This window comes from Vombatus ursinus, unplaced genomic scaffold, assembly GCF_900497805.2.
Source record: "Vombatus ursinus unplaced genomic scaffold, bare-nosed wombat genome assembly UNPS02014812.1, whole genome shotgun sequence".
Classification (NCBI taxonomy): Eukaryota; Metazoa; Chordata; class Mammalia; order Diprotodontia; family Vombatidae; genus Vombatus; species Vombatus ursinus.
This window is the reverse complement of record NW_020954590.1, coordinates 16,558,360-16,570,566: the sequence shown is the minus strand read 5'-3', so window position 1 is coordinate 16,570,566 and position 12,207 is coordinate 16,558,360. Positions and strand designations below refer to the sequence as shown.

Genomic DNA, 12,207 nt, shown 5'->3' with positions numbered 1-12,207 from the left:
ATGTGTTAGAGTGAAATAGCTGTGTAACCATTGAACATGGATTTTAGCTATTGATTTGATTGCTGCAGCATATGTTAAAGAGCTGTGCCTGCCCATTTGCAGCCTAATGTGTTTATTACAGTCTTCCCAATGGCATCTTGAAGTGTCTTTCACCTAAAAAATTCATGAGTATTATTGGCTTTCAGTCAGAAAATGGAGTATGACTTCTAGTTACTGCCTAATACTCGACTTTTAGATCATTGTACAAAAGCAAATCCAAGTGGAAAGCATATTGAGGGGAAAGGAACTTTTAGGTTAAACATTTGCTTATAGTCTGAGCACATGAGGTAAGTACTGGAACCAGCTAAAAGAATTGACCAGAAAAGAAAAATGATTGTAATTGTAGGGCATTACAATCCTGTAGTCACCTTTAGACTTTACATTTGCTTTATTTGCAGGTTAAGTTTTAGTTAGTTTATTCTTGTTTTTTAAACAAATAAATGGTATCAGAGCTTTAGAGTTAGGTTGAATTTTGTTGCCCAGTATTAAAGTGTTTTTTGAATCAGAAAGGTCAGGTGTAGATTTAGGAAATATATCTGTCTCTTGTGTGGTTTTATGTAAAATAAATCCCTTTTTCAAAATTTCACTACATGACTGAATTTTTGGCTTAATGTGGGCAAGTATAAGTCTAAATATCCATACACCCTTTGTAACAAGAAAGAAACTTAAAATGTTTCGCTAGGAAAAGTAAGAGACAATGCAGTGTTATATAAGGGCAAGTATCTGGTTAAAGTTTCCTTGTAATTCTGGCAAAAATAATAAAGTTTTTGATAAAACATTTTATTGCCTAAAGTAAATTTATTTCTGTAATGCAGTATAGCACTATTGGATATATTTTATGGCAGGAAAACTTGTTTTCTGTTGTCTTATAACAGCAAATGTCTAGACATGCTACATTTCTTTCATGTCTTTATCTCATATACATATGTCTATTGTTTTACTTTTTTTGTTTCCCAGTTGCACTTTATTGTGTAAAACCTTACTTTCTTAAATATCAATGTTAATCTGCTACAAATATATGTAATCCATTACCATAATGTATTTATTTTATAAGAAAAGGCACCTTAAGGACAAGGGAAAGAAAACTTAGGTAAAATTTCAGTATTTATTCTTGAAAATATATTTATAGTGTTATCCACAAAGGTCTCTAAATATCCAAAAAAAGTCACCGTAGAAAAGAAAATCTGCTGTTACATTATGCAATCTATCAAGATTTGTACCATAAAGAATTACATGATTTGATTCCTGAATGGTTAAACCATTTGTTGATACAAATATAACTTTTATATTCCCATTTCATTTTTAAAAATAATATAGATTGATCAGGCAGCATTTCCTTCCTTTTTGAGCTAAGTTGCCTACTTGAATCTAAAATAAAGATCAACAAGTTAAATTGAGCCTTAACTGATCAGATGAAGAAAACTTTTGTGATCAATATAAAGTTATTTAATCACTCTAGCTAGGGCAAGTCATTAACTATGGGCCTGGGTTTGCTCATTTGTAAAACAAAGGAGTTGGACTAGATAACCTCTGGTCTTTTCCAATTCTAAGTCTGTATTTTTGTGATAATTATTTTTTTCTCGTCTTTTAAAAAATTCTGAACCCCATACAAAATAAGATGAGCATTTCCATATACAATATAAAATAGAAAAAATATCAAACATGAAGATCTAACTCTATATTATGAATAGCTTGCTTTTCTTATAATATCTAATAAATTCAGCCTGTTATTTTCAAAACTGTCCTTATAGGACAATTTATACAATAAGAATATTATAAAGAAAAACAGTTTTGAATGACTTAAGAATTCTGATCAGTGAAATGATGAGCTGTGTGACTGTTGAAAACTGAAGATAGGCATGCTGCCTTCTTGCAGATTCAGGATGCAGAATAAGACATTGGCTGTTGCTGATGTGGTGATTTGTTTTGCTTGATTATGCTAATTTGGTACAAGGACTCCTCCCTTCCTCTTTATTTTCCTGCCTTACACCTTCTCTCCTTTCCTTCTGTCCTTAATTTGGGGGTAGGTGGGAAGGGGAAAGAGCTTGGGGTTGAGTAGTCAGAAAGGAGTACTATTGAAGCATTTTTTAAATTTGCCAGATGGAAAGCCAAAAAGAATCATTACATGCAGGATAGCTTTGAAAGTTAAATGTCAAATTTATTACATTTTCAAAAAGAAACAAAATCTGTACCTTATAGAGATGAATCTGTAGTTACATTTACAATCCTCTTTTTTTGTTTTTCCATGGCTATGGAAATGCCTTTTTGGTTTTTAAATTAGAATAAAAATAAATAAAACAAACTTCCCCACCTAATCTGTGTTTCCTACTTATCTTTGTTCTGTTCTCTTTATGTATTTCTTTACAGACTTTACTTTAAAAAATTTACTTTTGTTAATCCCAGCCCTACCTCCCCTTCCTCCAGTTGGAAGAAAAATAAAACCTTTGTATCAAATAAAAAATGGCAAGCCAAAGACCTCCCTAAATTGGCCATGACTTAAATTGTTTTCCTCATTCAGTACTTCAAGTTTATCACTTTGCAGCCAGCTGGGCATTGTGTTTCATTTACTGGCTGATCCTTTTGAATTTGTGATCAGTTATAGCTTTGATCAGAATTCTTAAGTCTTTAAAAGTTATTTCTTACTTTACAAATTAGATTGTGAGCTCCTTGAAGGCAGGAAATGTTTTTTGCCTCTCTTTATAACACCAGTGCTAGCACAGTCTTGTGAATAGTAGATACTTAGTAAATGCTTATTAACTTGCTGTCTAATTTATTCCCCTAGTTTTCCTCACTTAATTCTCCATCATTTCATATAAATCTTATTAGGTGTTTGACAGTCATCCCTATCATCTTTTTTTAAATAGTTTAATGTTATCAATACGTGTCTCCCTTTTTTTCATTTTGTTTCCGTTACTTATGTTGTGCTGCCTTCCAAAGCTTATCTTTCTCTCTAACTCCTATTTTAGGTAGGAAAGAATATACTTCTAATATTGAAATACAAAATTTTCAAGGTCATCATTGCCAGAGTCAAAAATTAGTCTTTTAAAGGGAACTATCAAAATATGACCCAGAATGGAGATAACATGTTTGGAACAAGCATATATCCTTGAAATTTTTAAGTCATTATAGATACAGACAGTTCTCACGTTGCATAAATTCATATTATACAGATCTCATTCCCAGGAAGGCTGGCAACCCTGACCAAAGGTCCTCCAAATGAGACCAAATTCGCTAAGGTTTGGGAGCTGGGGTGGCACAGAGCCCAGGAGGGTTCAGGGTCTGCAGAAGGATCTACTCATGTTAAGCAAGGACTTTAAACTTCTTAAGAAAGCCAGAAGAACAATCTAGATACTTTTCTTTGCTCTTACTGGAGAACAGGCTTAAGTGAAAGCATTCAGACAATTTCTCACTCTTGAAACACAGGCACACAATGCTTAAGTTTTTGACACAGTGCATATATTTTTCCTCAAAAAAAAGTTTGTTAAAAACCAAGAAGAGATTATGGAGAGGAGTTACTGACAGAAAAATTGACCAAAAAAAAAAAAAAAAGAAAGAAAGAAAACCAAAACCAGATTATCCTGTTTTTATTTCAGGAATGACTAGATAACTTTGAGGTGAAGGAACACCTCTTGTATATATACAATAAGATAGCAAGCTGTTTAAGAAACTACTTGAATGAAATGATATATTTATAACTTCAATGTGAGTTTGTTTGGTAGGATCATTTTATAATGCGGACTGGCTGCATTCCTTGAAGGATATGGATCTGCTCTCTGGTTACTTCAGGTTTTAATTGTATAGCCATTTTAAAGATGCTATCCTTATTCTTTTTTTTTAAGAGTTTATTTTTTTTATTAAGACAGCTGGAAAATAACATCTCAAATTACATAAGTGAACTCCCCCTTCCCAAAATTTACAGATTTATATGTTTATAGTATAAACACTAACAGCTCATTGCATATAAGTATTACATTTGGTCTGCCATCATTGTATCTTTATTCTTTAACTGAATTTTGTTAGACTTATTATAAATCTGACATTTTAATATGCTTTATTTGGAAGATGACCTGATAAAAGCTAGCATAATCATTTTACATTAACTTTGAATGTTTTCATTGTGTTTGATTATTTATGTTTTGCTACCTTCTAAAGCTTTATCTTTTCCTACTTCCTTCTTTTGAATTTGTTAGCTCTGAGCTAGTATTACAAACCATGGACCACATGTGGTAGACTACATTGATGGATTTTTTTTAAAGTAGAAAATGATCCAAACATCTTTGAACCATGTTGGATGTTTAAACTTTATTTAACTGTTTTCTCAAGAAGGTTGGTGGCTTTCAGTCTTGTCAGAATCTCCCTGAAAAATAGATGTTTGACTTTTTACAAATATCATGTATACAGTACAGTCTTTCACATTTTAAACCTCCTGTTCAATTTTAACTTGTAATGTTTGAAAGCAGACTAGAGGATGTAAAAGCTGAAACCATTGCTTTGTTATTGATAATGAATGAGAACACATCAACTGAAACTTCTTTTTCCAGCCTTATCCTTTCATAACTTCCCAACATCTGGTAGAAACTAGATTGCTCTCCAGTGATTATAATTACCAACAAATACTGCCCAACATTTTACTTGTGTAATTTTCTCTTTCTTGTGGTTTATATTGAGTAGTTACAGAACTGGGATTTGAAAGTCTCAAAGAATTTTGACATTCCCATGTTAATGTTGAAAATTGACTATAAATTTTTTAAAAATTCATATGGGATTGTTACAAAGCAGAACACATTTTATGTGTTTTACTTGTAAAATCTAAGTTTATACCTTATTGCTAATATGTTTATGTCTCTTTATAATTATAAATGTAAAATAATTTTGTACTGCATTGAACCTCCTATCTAAGCTGATTTTTATGTATGACATGTGATATTGATTGTTATGTGTATTGTGATATGTAAATACATAAGCAGCTACATTTTGACTTGTCTATTTCTCCCTACTTATTCCCATTTGAAAAGAAAATGAGAAAAAAAATTAATTCCCCCCCAAACACATTTTCTTCCACCTAAGACTTCTGCTTGAGTCATTTGCAATGGCTAAAGCCAGAGTGATCCAGTTCCAGGGGCTCCAAAGTTGAGTGTAAAATATGTTCCACTGAAGAAAGCATTTGAACTTTTTTTCCCCTAGAAAATAAGTAGAAAATTTAGTTTTACAAATATTTAGTAAACATATCAATACTGGTGCCCTCGCTTTACAAGCCATGTCAGATGGTCCATGTGTCATGGACAATATACAGCATGTCCTGACGAATGGATGAGTTGTACACCTTATAAGGGTTGACCATAATGCCCTGATTTCTGTATATTCTGATGTATGTCCAGTTAAGTAGATTTATATATTATGAAAATAACTAACCTTCAGAAGATGAAAAAGTATATTGCAAAGAAACGGTTGACTGAAGAAAATACTAATATTTTCTTGCAAGCACAAGCAAAAAATAAGAAAATCGTACACTTCTTAGTTCTAGTAGGAACTCATGAATAGCCCTACTAGGAGGTAAAAACATGTTACAAGAAATGCACACACAAAAAAACTGAAATTAGCAGGAGTATTTTAAATAAAGCTTTATAGCCAATTAATAAACATTTATTAAGCACCTATTATGTGTCATACATATACTCAGCACTGAGTATACAAAAAGGTAAAAGATGTGTCCTCAAGGAGTTAACAATCTAATGGATTATTATAATGGATAGTCACTTATTAATGATGAACCTTGTCTTAAGTATATATATTGTGCCTTGAAATAGTAACTAGTAATAGTATGAAGCCCTCAAAATTATCAAAACCTTAAAAAACTAACCCTTTGTTGATTAAAAAGCAATGGATGTCACCTGTAAAAACTCATCTGCATAGTTAGAGAATTAAAGTTTTGTTAGTTTCTTAACACATTTGTTTAAAATGCCTTCAATTAGTTAAAAGCCTTCCAATTAGTTTCCAAGAATAGCTGATGGGTATCAGGGTAGATTAAAATGTACTGGCTGAATATCAGCTTAAAACTGTGCATAATTGGTGGATAATATTGAAAAAATGAGTGTCATATTTTATCAAGTATAGCCAGTGATTCATTTCTTCTGTTTCTATTCGTTTATTTCTATAAGGTAGGTACCTATCATGGTCATTAAAACCAGATATCAAAACAAATTCATCTTAGAAGTAGATCTACAGAACTGTACTTTTGGTTTTTTACAAGTGTTAAACTGAGATTTTAAAAAAGCAATGGAGCATTTTATTCTCCCTAAAGTAATATTATTGATAATTTATTGAGCAAAAGTTTTCATACCATTAATAATGAAGTAAAATTATTTTTAAAATCTCATTTATTTCTTCTTTTCATCTTGTCTTTTTAAAAATGATTTTTGATATGTTTTCTAATGATCAGTATATATTAGTACTAGCTGATTAGATGATAAATGAATTAGTAATACTAATTGATATATTAAAATATTGAGATAGGTTCAGTCTTTTGCTGTTGAGCTATTTGATCAGAAAAGCCTGAAAATCACTGATCTAAGAGTACTACAGTTCCTTTAAGGGCCTTAGTGGAGTCTTTCAGGGAAAACTTTGCATAAAAATCAGACGTCTGAATACACAGTCTTTACGCTTTACCCTGGCTGAGATAGGAGAAAGTAAGAATGAGAATGAACTAGTACTTATTTCTCCAGCATTAACATAACAGCCTCTTTCTCCCCCCCCCCCCAATTCCCCATCTCTACTTGGCTGTTAATGTCCTGCTTAACTAGAAGTTATCTATATATAGTAACTGCCACTGCTTAAGGGTGAGTGTTGTGGGCTGGGGACAGGGTTAGCTCCTTTTAGTCTTATGTTGGAAGACTTAGTGCATCTCTTAACTGTTTGGGAAGCATCTCAGTGTGTTTGGGACACAAATGTACAGTTGCCTGACAGTCAATCAGCTTTAAATGCCACCTAACTAAAAAACATCAAGTTTGCAAATAACTTCACACTGCCTTATTTAAAAATATATTTATTACATCTCTGATTATTTAAAATATACTAGAAAAAATGTATTTACAAAAGTTCTGTCAACATGGAGTGATTATGGGGATGTGTGTAGTAAACAGGAAGAAAAAATAGCAGTAAAATTTCTAGGAAATGTGTGTTTTTAGGTACCATTACATTATGATGAAAAAAAACAGCTTGGCATTTATCGGTCTTGAGTAGGTGCAAATTAAATACAAACAATCTGTTCAGTTAGATTACTATACTTAGATCTAAAGATGCTGCTTCCTATGTTATGCCATTTATCCCCATTTATTCCTTTTGAGGAAATATGTCAGTGATACCAGATACAGAAAGATATAATTATCATGATGGTATATTTTTAAAAAGTAACAATGACAAAAACCTAATCACTCTTCTTAGATTATGGAGAAAGCATCTGACTCCATCATAAGATAGAACTTGAGAAGTTTTCTGTAGGGATGGTTCCTTATCTTAAATTTGGACTTACTGGAGTGTGAAAGAGGGGATTATATCATATTCTAAAGGTATCGACTCCATGTTGGATCCTCTGCAATCAGGGTAGAACTGAACAGCTTGGATCAGGATAGTACCTTAGCCACATAGTAGACTTAAGAGTAAGTTTGTGGAATTAAATAAGTAAAGCAGTCTCCCAGTTTTCTGAAGTCTTAGATTGGTCTCCAAAATTGGGCTGCCATAATATACAGCATGGCATTTAGGGAAATGGCTTACTTCAAACTGTCCATTTTTTTTGTTCATACCTTTTCCTTTTTCTTGCATGCCACCTTCACCCTTTGCCATGTTCAAGACGTTGTATCAGTCAGTCATCAAGGTTCTACGGTACCTCCAGTGTGCCAAGCCATGTACTGGGTATCGGGCAAAAAGTTAGAAATGAAACAACTCTGACCTCATTTCACTTTACTGAGAGAAACAGTGTATTATGCATTTAAGAATACATAAAATGTATAATGTAAAGAAACATGATGCAAAAAATAAAAGGCTCTTGCATGAAAGGCCATAACAGCTATTGGATCAGGAAGGACTTTGTATAGGAGGTGGCCCTAGAGCAGGAGTAGACCTTCAGCTTAGAGGCCAAAGGTTCCCCACCCCTGTCCTAGAGCTAAGACTGGGGGAGAGGGGATGGAGGAATCTAAGAAGCAGTGGAAATGAGGCATGGGGGGATAACCTGTGCAAAGGGACTGAGATGGGAAATGGAGTATCATGTGTGAGGAGCAGCGGGAGGACAATTTTGTCTGGAGCCTAGAGAGGGTAAAATGAAGTCACGTGTAAGTCTGGAAGATTTGCTTAGAACCAAATTGTGAAGGACTTTTAAGAACTGAAGACTTTATATTTAATCCTGGAGTTCGTAGATTGTAGGAACTTCTTAACCATGAGTTCATATTCGGTTCCAGAATTCATAGGAAGCCAGAAGCAGGACTGGAAACAAGCACTCCACACACCCCTCCTAATTCTTTTGGACACCAGGACTGCCCCTGTTATCCACTACACTGCATTGTCTGATCATACCATTAACAATCTTTTCCATTTCTTAACTCAGTATTTTGGTTCATAAATAACAGCTGGCAATTCTTAGATTAACAAAGAACTTTACACTTTAACATTTATCCCTGTGAAGCAGGCAGAATAGGTATTATTGCACCCCTTTTACAGACAAGGAAACTTAGTCATAGAAAAATTAATGGGCCTGTTCAAGGTTATACCTGTAATAAAAGGCAGAGTGAGCATTTGAATCCAGGTCTCCTGACTTCCCCATGTGTTACATTTAGAGGTGGGGACCCTGCAGCCTCAAGGCCACATGTGACCCTCTAGGTCCTCAGGTGCAGCTCTTTGGCTGAATCCAAACTTCGGGGTTTGTTCTGTGAAGTTTGGATTCAGTCAGAGGGCCACACTTGAGGACCTAGAAGGTCACATGAAGCCTCGGGGCCGCAGGGTCCCCATCTCTGCTCTAGACCATGGTGACATAGTAACAGATTAGCAAATCCAATGCGATCCTCAAATCATACTTACACAAAAGCTGTAGCAGCATTGGCTATTACTGATAGCATTAGCCTGAACAGTTTTACAGTTCTCCCTATATCACCTGTGTCTCATCTCTTCTAGATTTTCAGCATCTTCAGTTCCAAAAGCCTAAGGAAACCAAGTCTATTTGTTTTCTGCTGTCCTTGTCTTTTCATATATTGCTTGTCTCTTCATCTTCCATGTGTTGAGTTATCATCACCCTGAAGAAGACCTCCAGATCTTTATCCCATAGTCTTTCTCCTTACTTCTCATTGTGCATCATTAGCTACCTTTTAAACTAGATATCCTGGAGTCATTTTAAACTTGGCATGTCCAGCACACAAACTTCCCACTTACTGTCAAAGGTATCTTCCCCTCTTCTCCAGTTACCCTGACTCCCAGCCTTGTTGTCATAACGCTCAGTCACACCATCTCTCATCATTTACCCAAATCTTACCATTTCAAACTTCACAATATCTCTAGCATATATTTCTTCTCAGCACACACAATCATCACCCTTCATCACATCTTTCTCAGACTGTTGTAGTAGCTTTCTAATTGATCCTCCCACAGCTGCTAAAATGATTTTCCTACAGTGTAAGTCAGATTATATCATCCTCCTCACAGCCAGTAACCTCTACTAGCTTCCTGTTGCTTCTAGGATCTAATATAAAACTCTTCTTTTTGGCATTTAAAGTCCATCTCTTAGCCCTTTCCTTGCTTTCCAGTCTTGTTACACATTATTCCTGTCATGCTTTCTAAAACATAGTCATATTGAGCCAGTTGCTAAGATGATGCTTCAGCCTCTGCACCTACTGTCCACATGTCTGAATATTCTTTCTCTTCACCTCTGGCACCTGAAATCCATGGTTGTCTTCAAAACTTAGCTCAAATGCCTTCTACAGGAGACCTTTCCTGGTTCCCTGAAATACTAGTGTCTTCCCTTTTATACTCTATGTGTCTCGTAAATATACAGATTAATGTCACAGTAGTGTCACAGCACCTGTAAAAGGTAAATTCCTTGAGGGTCAGGTCAAAAGTATTTCAGTAGTCAGTAGTGGCATTGTAAATGTTAGTGTTTTTAGGTATTTTGTTCAGTAATTACTGAATTGGTGAGTTATACATTATACTCCTGATACTTTTTGACATGCCCTTTTTGTACCCTGCCAATTTATTTTGTGTGGGGGGATGTTTTGGGGAGGAGCAATATAAGTTATGGATACTTTGTATAAAGAATATAACTATATTTAGGATGTATACTATCATTCTCATCTTTTAATAAAAATGTAATTAGATTTGTCTTTAGATTAAAAAATTGTGACAAAATAAGCTAATATTTGTATAGTGTATCTGTGAGGTTGTCAGGAGAGTTTATCTGCATTTTGTAGATATGGGTAATATGACTTAGAAATTTAAATCATTCAGCTCATATCATGCAGATAGTTGGTGTCAACTAGCCAGAATTAATACCCGTCTCATAATTCCTACTCTTATGTACTATGCTGTTTTTTTTTTAAATTTTAAGATTCTCTTAGTCTGTCTGCAATGATATTCTCTTTTTTTCTTGTGTGTTTTGAAAGTGAGTGCTGAATAGATCTTTAGACTTTTGTTGTTGTTCAGTTGTTTTTCAATTGTGTCCAGCACTTCGTGATCCCATTTAGGGTTTTCTTGACAGAGATGCTGGAGTGGTTTCCCATTTCCTTCTCCAGCTCATTTTTGCAGATAGGAAACTGAGGCAGAAGGGATTAAGTGACTTGCCTAGGGTTACATAGCTAGTAAGTGTCAGAAACCAGATTTGAACTCAGGAAGATGAGTCTTCTGACTCCAAGTCCAATACTCTGACCACTGTGCCACCTAGCAGCGCAGATGTTTAGATATTGATAATTAAAATGAATGTCAACACACTGGCTCTACCTGTTGTCTTGTATCTCATTTTTCTGGTTTGAAATTACCTCAAATCAGGACACAGTTCATTTTCCCAAGGAAAAAGAAAGAAGTCCATCTCTGGAGTTAGAGAGTGGTAGATTGATTGAGCCTTGGTGAAGAGTCCTAAAGCCAATTCAGAGAAGGAATAAAGTCCCCACAGAAAGTTGAAAGTGTTATGTGGCAGTGTGTGACATGGGAAACTGCCTTTGAATGCAAGGGATGGAGGGAATATGGCACACTGCCATAGAGGGTACTACAAAATGGGGAGTGGGAGAGGTCAGAGAAAAATCCTAACTACTGGGACAGGAGAAAACTTCTTTTATAGATTTTGTCTGGGAGAGGCAACAAAGGAAAAGGGTTTAATATCTGTCTGACTAAAAGCTTTTGGAATAATTGAACTTAGTTATTCAACACTCCCTATATACACTGTGTCTGTCATGGGGAACTTCTGCAGAGGTCAGCCTACATATTGGCTGAACCAGAACAGAGATTGGGAGGAGCCTGTTTACAACACCCTGTGAGTTTCCACATTAGTGTCAAAATTACTCCCGAAACTAGGACAATTCTAGTGACACTTAACGAGGAGGATGTAGTTCCTTATGTTGCTGGAATGCAGCTTGCTTTGAGAGGTTTTACACCAACAAAAGCAATTTTTTTTAGTTATTTCTTAACTTTTTCACTGCCTAATAGTTTATTCTTTTGATGTGAGCCCAAATTGTCAGTTTGAGGTGTATGGGCTTATTAGTCAACTTAATGATTTATAATCGATCTCTGATATACAAATCAAGAACATGCTGTTGTTCTGATACATTATCATTACATGCTGTTCTTCTTTCATTGTAGTTGCTGATATGTGTTCACGATGAGTGGGATGGGAGAAAATACCTCTGACCCATCTAGGGCAGAGACAAGAAAGCGCAAGGAATGTCCTGATCAGCTTGGACCCAGGTTTGATTCATTCCAAGAAAAAAAATTTATATTATTGGGAAATTCACATAACCTTGATGATTTTTCAGGTCCCTGCCACCTCTGAAAGTGTGATTCTAGAACTCCCAGTGAAGACTTCACTTCAAATATAAATATAAATATACTATTTAATTTGCTTATTAATAATCCTTTAAGCAAAACATGCATAAATTTTATATTCTGGATATGCAAAAAGTTGCAGGGTTTTTTTGTTTGTTT

The 12,207-nt window shown here is 34.7% G+C and overlaps 1 long non-coding RNA gene across 3 annotated transcripts in view; it reads left to right on the top strand.

Annotated features, from left to right (window-relative positions):
* LOC114053890 overlaps positions 1–11,964 on the top strand; it is a 185,501-nt gene extending 173,537 nt beyond the window's left edge. For all 3 annotated transcript variants that reach the window (XR_003570427.1, XR_003570428.1, XR_003570429.1), the window contains exon 4: positions 11,866–11,964. This is a non-coding gene — a long non-coding RNA (uncharacterized LOC114053890). The remainder of the gene's footprint in view (positions 1–11,865) is intronic.
* Positions 11,965–12,207: the final 243 nt, after the last annotated feature.